We start from the raw sequence: 8,228 nt of genomic DNA, 5'->3' as shown, positions 1-8,228 counted from the left end.
TGGCCCTCGATCAAGGTGATAAGGGCGGGCCTTATCTCAAAATTATTTGCCTCGGTGGTGGGAGTAACAATCCCACTCGCTTCTTGGTATGGAGGAGGGACACCAAACTCTCTCAAAGTTTTATTCAGTTAGGCCATGTCGAATTGGCGGATAGGTGGAGAAGTTGGAGAATTTGTCCTTGGTGATTCTAATGGAATGGTGTCTCCACTAGATTCACTAGAACTGGAATGATCGGACTCAACCTCAACTTGCGGCTCACTTGAAGTGGCACCACTAGCTATCGCCCTCTTTTCTCTTCGATTTTCCCTAACAACCTTTTCAAGCTTGAGGTTCAACGGCACAAGAGGAAGTGTCCTATTGCTGCGTTTGGGCATAAACAAAGAAAACTAGATGGGAGATTAGTAGGTTAGTCAAAGAAAACAAATAAAAATAAATCTATACAAATGAACTAGGCTCACATATCTCATAAGTAACTCAATTCTTAACGCCATTTCCCGGCAATGGCGCCATTTTGGTCGAGGGAATAATCGGTCGTTGGACAATCACCCTCAAGCCAAACAATATTTCTACCTAAACCAACCTAAGACAAGTCTAGGGTAAGTAGAGGATCGTATCCACAGGGAATGGGTAAGTACACCGAGAATATGAAATGGTTGCAATCTAGTTTGGTAACAAATTGGGGATTTTGATTAGATAACTACTATGGAGACAAACACTAGGGGGAAATAGGGATCGACTCCAACCAAACCAACAAATCAAATCAATAGGCAAGGATGAACACAAATTGGGTGATAGAGAGGGCACTCAACATTGCCTTCTTTCAAAGCCACAACACTAAGCAATCCTAAACCAAACTCAACTAACAAGATAGGCCAACCAAATCCTAATAGTGGGAAGTAGACTACTAACTTGGGTTTGTCTTTCAATCGGTCCAAGAAAGCATTAAGGCACAAACAATTGGGGTTTCTCACCTAATTGTTGCAACGAAGACTACTACATCATTCAAACAAGGAACCATAATCAAGAGGAATTTAGCATAATCATATAAGAATAGGCTCACAACTACACTCCATCCCTCAATGCTAGCATAGGAGTGAATACATGAGAAATAAGTGGCCAACCAATTACACATGCAATTAACCAATCCCTTAACAATCAATCATCAACCCAAAATGAACATGCAAGCACAAACATCAATCAACCCATAGCTTGGTTGGGTCTTCACCCAACCCCTAGCTAATTAACTACGCACAAATCATGGTGAAAAACAATCTAGAAATTAAATCTAGGGTTAACATGAATTCAATAAAAATAGGAGAGAAATTAAACAAGGATGGTTAAACATGCAAGAACAATTAACAAAGATTAAGCAAGAACTAAGATTAATCAAAGATAAAATCAGAAAATTAAATAACAAAGGGGAGAGAGAGAGAGGTTACTAATTAATGCTCCAGAGTTGAGAATAATTGTTGTTGAAATTGATAGAACAAAGTTCAATAATTCTTACAAAATGATTGAGTTTTGAGAAACTAAAATAAGGGAGAGGAAAACTATGACCTAATTAAGAGAATAAGTCTAAAGGAGTTAAGAGGGAAGAAGATCCATACAAATGAGCCCCCAAAAGCTATTTATAACCCCCAATTACATAGTAAACTCCGCAATAGAAAGCTTGCAGAACCTATCGGGAGAGGCCTCTCCAAGGTCTTGAGAGGCCGCTCCTAAGGACTAGAGAGGCCGCTCCATGTCTTGGAGAGGCCGCTCCAAACTGGGGGAGATTGGGGCAGAATGTTCCGTAGCAGGGTGGAGAGGCCTCTCCAAAAAGGTGGAGAGGCCACTCCTCAGGTGGAGAGGTCGCTCCCCTACGTTGGAGAGGCCTCTCCTCACCTCTTCTTTCAAATCTGCCAAGTGAGGCAGGAAGTTCAGCAACGAGGTGGAGAGGCCTCTCCAAATAGGTGGAGAGGCCGCTCAAGGTGGAGAGGACGCGGCATAAAGTTGGAGAGGCCTCTCCTCAAAAAATCCTTGAAACTGCCAAATTTGGCAGTAGCTACAGCAGCGGGGTGGAGAGGCCTCTCCACTGACCTGGAGAGGCCGCTCATAGGGAGAGGCCGCGCCACTCTATGGAGAGGCCTCTCCACTGCACATCTGTCTTTCTTCTTGACTTGGATCCTTTTCCTTGGCTTCATTCCATCATCTTCTTGCTTCTAACCTTGGTTCATCATCCATAGGCTTCAATTGGTCGTCTTTGGACCTAAAATCTCAACAAAAACACTAACAAACCGTGAAGCATAAAAATAGAGTGAATAATGAACTAAGGCATCAATTCCTCACATATTCAACGTTAAAAACCACTCTATAATCATACAAAATAGCATGATATCAAATTATGAGTCAAAAAAAAAATATCTGACTGTCTTTAAACATCTTTAAATTCGAATAGAATTAGGATTTTAAGTAAAGAAAAGTTTTATTCAATTTCAAACTCTTTGATTTTATCTTTTCAAAAAGGATAACTAAGATCTTTTAGAAACTTATAGAAAATTATAATAAATCCTAATTAGTTTTGGAATAGGATAAACCTTTGGATCATCCACATGATCATTGGGTCGTAGGTAAAATCCTTCATAATAGTGCTTGAGATGGTGACCGTTGACTTTAAAAGGAGAGTTGCCGTCTTGGGAAATTTCGTAGGCTCCATATGGAAACACTTCCGTGACAATGTACGGCCCACTCCATCTTGATCTAAGTTTGCCCGGGAAAAGCTTCAAGCGGGAGTTGAATAGGAGGACTTTTTGGCCTTTGACGAATTCCTTCTTGACAATTTGAGCATCGTGCCAAGCCTTGGTTCGCGCCTTATACATGCTTGCGCTATCGTAGGCATTCATTCTCAACTCCTCTAACTCATGTAGCTGTAGAAGCCTTTGCTCACCCGCACTATGGAGATCAAAGTTGATTTGCTTGATTGCCGAATGCGTTCGATGCTCCATCTCCACGGGCAAATGACAACTTTCCCATAGACAAGCTTGTAGGGAGTGGTCCCTATTGGAGTTTTGAAGGCGATCCTACAAGCCCATAGTGAATCAATAAGTTTGGAGGACCAATCCTTCCTTGTCCTAGCAACTGTCTTCTCCAAAATCACCTTGAGCTCTCTATTGGTGACCTCTACTTGACCACTCGTTTGAGGGTGGTACGCAAGCCCTCGCTTGTGAGACACTCCATATTTATCAAGTAGTCGAACGAAGATGTGGTGCTTGAAATGCGATCCCCCATCACTAATTATTGCTCTTGGAACACCAAATCTCGGGAAGATCACTTTCTTGAAAAGATTGACCACCACCTTAGAGTCATTCGTTGGAGAAGGCACGGGCTCTGCCCACTTAGACACATAGTCAACGGCGACCAAAATATACTTGTTTCCACGTGAAGAAATGAAAGGGCCCATGAAGTCTATAGCCCACACATCAAAAACTTCAAGCTCAATGATAGGGTTTTGCGGTATTTCATCCCTTCTAGAAATATTCCCCATCCGTTGACATCTATAACAAGTTTTGACAAATATCCATGCATCCTTGAATAGAGAAGGCCAAAAGAGCATAGATTGAAGGACCTTTGAGGCGGTCTTTTGAGCACTCATATGACCACCACAAGGAGAAGAGTGGCACATATGGAGAACACTTTGAACCTCGTCGTTGGGGACGCATCTCCTCAACAAACCATCGACCCCTCTTTTCAATAAAATGGGATCATCCCAAATGTATCTCTTGGCCTCGTGCTTGAGTTTTCGACGTTGTTGCGAAGTGAAATCCGGCAGTATGGCACTACAAGCTAAGTAATTCACAATATCCGCATACCAAGGCTCCGATTTCACTTCAAGGACATAAAGCACATCATCTCTTAGAGCGTCCTCTATTAGCAAGCCATTATCTTCAAACCTTGCACCGCCCAACCTTGAGAGGTAATCTGCCACCACATTCTCGGCTCCCTTCTTGTCTCTCATCTCATAATCGAATTCTTGGAGGACTAAAACCCATCTCAACAACCTTGGTTTAGCTTCCTTCTTCCCTATCAAATATTTAAGAGCCGAGTGGTCGGTATACACAATTGTCTTAGAAATAATGAGGTAGGTTCTAAACTTCTCGAATGAATGGATAACCACTAGGAACTCCTTCTTGGTAGTTCTGTAGTTTTGTTGGGCATCATTGAGAGTTTTGAACAAGTAAAGTATGACATGAAGTTTCCCATTCTTTTGTTGTCCAAGAACCGATCCAATGGCCTCGTCGCTTGCATCGCACATGAGCTCAAATGAAAGAGACCAATCCGGACCTTGGACAATAGGAGCGGTGCAAAGGGCTTCTTTCAACCTACAAAAGGACTTATGACAAGCATCATCAAACACAAACTCCTTATCTTGTTGCAATAGGGATGTGAGAGGCTTAGCGATCATTGAAAAATCTTTAATAATGCGCCGATAGAACCCGGCATGGCCAAGAAAAGACCTCACTTCCCTCACGTTGGTGGGGGGGAGGAAGTTTTTCGATGACCTCAACCTTTGCTCTATCAACCTCAATGCCGGCATGGGAAATTTTGTGCCCAAGAACAATCCCACTTTCAACCATAAAGTGGCACTTTTCCCAATTCAACACGAGGTTAGCCCTCTCATACCTTTCTAAGCAACAAGATAAATTAGATAGACAATCTTCATAGGTGGCTCCTCCAACGAAGAAGTCATCCATGAAGACTTCTATCTCATCCTCAATCATATCACTAAAAATGGACATCATGCAACGTTGGAATGTTGCGGGGGCATTACAAAGCCCGAAAGGCATCCTACGATACGTATAAGTACCGTAGGGGCATGTGAAAGTTGTCTTCTCTTGATCCTTAGGGTCAATGGGGATTTGGAAAAATCCCGAGTAACCATCAAGGAAACAATAGAAGGAATGCTTTGTAAGAATTTCCAACATTTGATCAATGAACGGTAGTGGAAAATGATCTTTGCATGTACTTGTGTTAAGTTGGCGATAGTCAATACACATGCGCCAACCGGTAACAAGTCTAGTAGGTACTAGTTGATCATGATCATTCTTCACTACCGTCATGCCCCCTTTCTTAGGCACAACTTGCACGGGAGATACCCAATCACTATAAGCAATTGGGTAAATAATTCCCGCATCAAGAAGCTTAGCCACTTCATTCCGCACAACCTCTTGCATGGAAGGGTTAAGCTTTCTTTGCCTTTGCCTAACGGGTTTGGCGTCTCCCTCTAAATCAATTTTGTGCATACATAAAGATGGACTAATACCTTTGATATCATCAATGGTATAACCCAAAGCTTTATTGTGTTTTCTCAAAACATTGATCAAGAGGGAGGTTTGCTCCTCCATTAGGTTAGAATTTACAATCACGGGGAAAGACTCATCGGGACCAAAGAATGCATACCTCAAGCCCAAAGGTAGAGGTTTCAAGTCTACCTTTGGTGCTTCCTTACCATTGGAGCTGTCTTCTCTTTCTTCAACTTCAAAGAGGTCATGAATGTAAGGAGCCTCTTCTTCCATGCTCGCGCCCTTGCACTCCTTCTTACTTTCCTCAAGCAAATCCTCATAGAATTGTATGTCTTCTTTGTGAGTACCTATCTTTGATTCATTCAACAACACACTTTCAAGAGGATCATTCGTAGCATGCAAGTGGGAGCAAGAAAATTCATCAAGAATCGTATCAAGGACATCTACCCTAAAGAATTCACCACTTGAGGAGGGTTGTTGCATGACATTGTTCAAATCAAACTCAATAGAATCATTGTCAATTTTCAAGGATATCTTCCCCTCCTTCACATCGATGATAGCTCTAGAAGTGGCTAGAAATGGCCTAACCAAAATTATAGGAATCCTCTCATCCTCATCCATCTCTAGCAAATAGAAATCCACGGGGAATGTGAACTTTCCTACCTTAAGGGGAATGTCCTCAACTTTGCCCATGGGGAACTTAACAGAATGGTCCACTAGTTGGAGAGTAATGTTAGTGGGAGAGAGGGTTCCTACACTAAGCTTTTGGTAGACGGAATAGGGCATGAGACTCACACTTGCTCCTAAATCACACAAGGCTTTATCAAATTCAATGTCATTGATAGAACAAGGGATGGAAAAGTTACCCGGATCTTTCAATTTGGTAGGTAGTTTGTTGGAAAGAATTGCACTACAACTGGCGGTCAAACTCACCGTCTCACACTCCCTTCTCCCACTCAAAAGATCTTTCAAAAATTTGGAATAGTGGGGCATTTGCTTCATAGCATCAACAAAAGTGACGGAGATATGCAAATTCTTAATGACTTCAAAAAACTTCCCAAATTGGGCATCAAGTTTAGCTCTCACAAATCGTTGTGGAAAGGGTAGCTTCTTCTCTCTAGGTTGGCGATTTAGGCGCAAGGGGGTGACTTCTTTTTCCTTGGGCACCTTAACATGTTTTTCCTTTTCAACACTCAATGGCTCATTGGATTTTTCACCCTCATTCTCTAACTCCACCTCTTCTTGGGGTTCTTCCTCAATTAAAGGGTCACTCCCTACTACCTTCCCACTCCTTGTTGTCACGGCATACAAAGGTTTTGGGTTGACTCCTTGACTTGGGATGTGAGAAGAAGAAGAAGAAGAAGAAGAAGAAGAAGAAGAAGAAGGGGATGAATTAGATGCAAGTTGAGAAATTTGGGTCTCAAGCATTTTCATATGAGCATTGGTTCGTTTTTGGGCCTCTTCATGTTTCTTTTGATCCTCCTCACGCATTTTTAAAAGAGCATCTAATTTAGCCATCACGGGATCTATTGGAGGGGCTTCAAGTTGAAGAGGTTGTTGAGGTGGAGGAAGTTGGGGTTGATGGAAACCCTGAGGCCTATTAGTTTGGGCATAGTTAGAAACAGATTGGCCCTTATTGCCTCTGGTGCCTTGGTTAGGAAAATTGCTTTGTTGATTATTTCCCATGTTACCTTGGTCACTAAAATTTTGATTTTGATGATCATGGTATCGGGAATTAGGTTGTTGGTTTTGATTACCATACCCTCTTTGGTTAGAGTAGCCTCTTCCATTGAAATTGGAAGGGCCTCCCCCACCATGGAATTGGTTGTCATAACCACCACCACTTTGGTTCCAACCACGGTTTCCACCTTGATTCCAATTCCCCATTTGATTGGAGTTTGGCCTCAAGTTTCCTACATTTCCCATTCTAGGAGCTGACATTTTCCATATTACCATCATGTTCATGGGAAAGGGGTTGAACTTCACAAGCATAGACACAATGAGAGGTATCATGATCATAGGTTTCACAATTAGAACAAAACATGCATCCTTGGGGCATTGTATTGTAAGAAGAGGGGGAGGAAGTATCCAAACCATTGCCTCCCTTGGTTGAAGGGGAGGTATTACCATGAGGGTTCGACCTTTATTTCATTAATTCATCCATTTTCTTGGTCATTTTGGAGAATTAGGTAGAAAGGTTGTTGATTGCGTTGGCTTGCTTTAATGCATAAACACCCTTGCTAGAAGTAGCATCCCTTTCTCCTTCGAACCAATCATCATAGTGCTTTGCAGCTTCCTCTATAATACACTCCACTTCATGCTCTCCTTTGTTGATGATTGGACCACCGGTCGCGGCGTCTAGGCTTTTTCTTCCTTGAGGTGTGAGACCTCCATAGAAAGTGTGAATGAGTTGATACTTGGGTATCCCATAGTGTGGGAATTGACGTTGAAACTCTTTGTATCGTTCCCATGCCGCACTTAGAGACTCACCACTCTTTTGGCGAAAACCTTGAATCAAAGACCGAGCCTCGGCGGTCTTCCCATGGTTATAAAACCTCCTCAAGAAAGCCGTAGTCACTTGGTCCCATGTCGTGAGAGAATTAGGGGGCACCTCCTTCTCTAGCCATTCTAGACCTCTCCCAATTAGCGAAAATGGAAACATTTTGAGGCGAATATATTCTTGAGCCACTCCATTGGCCTTTATTGTGTCACAATATTTCTCAAACTCTTTTAGGTGCTCATGAGGACTCTCAAACTTTCCACCCGAGAATTGTTTCCTCTCAATCAAGGCAATCAAATTAGGCTTGATCTCGAAATTGTTGGCTTAAGTAGTAGGAGTTAGGATCCCACTTTGCGCTCTAAAAGCTTCGGGGGGCCCAAGACGACTCAAAGGCGTATTCTCTCCCATTTTAGAACCTTCTTTACTCTCAAACTTATAGGTTGAGAAAG

General features: G+C 42.4%; 1 non-coding gene across 1 annotated transcript; it reads left to right on the top strand.

Moving 5' to 3' along the window:
* The first annotated feature begins 7,702 nt into the window (after positions 1-7,702).
* Positions 7,703-7,808, top strand: LOC145633583 (small nucleolar RNA R71). The gene has a single exon (XR_014112893.1). It is a non-coding gene; the product is annotated as a small nucleolar RNA R71 (small nucleolar RNA).
* Positions 7,809-8,228: the final 420 nt, after the last annotated feature.

The sequence above is a fragment of the Chenopodium album genome, chromosome 5 (assembly GCF_948465745.1).
Source record: "Chenopodium album chromosome 5, dcCheAlbu1.1, whole genome shotgun sequence".
NCBI lineage: Eukaryota > Viridiplantae > Streptophyta > Magnoliopsida > Caryophyllales > Amaranthaceae > Chenopodium > Chenopodium album.
Note: the sequence above shows the minus strand (reverse complement) of the source record. Positions and strands in the feature narration are given on the sequence as shown.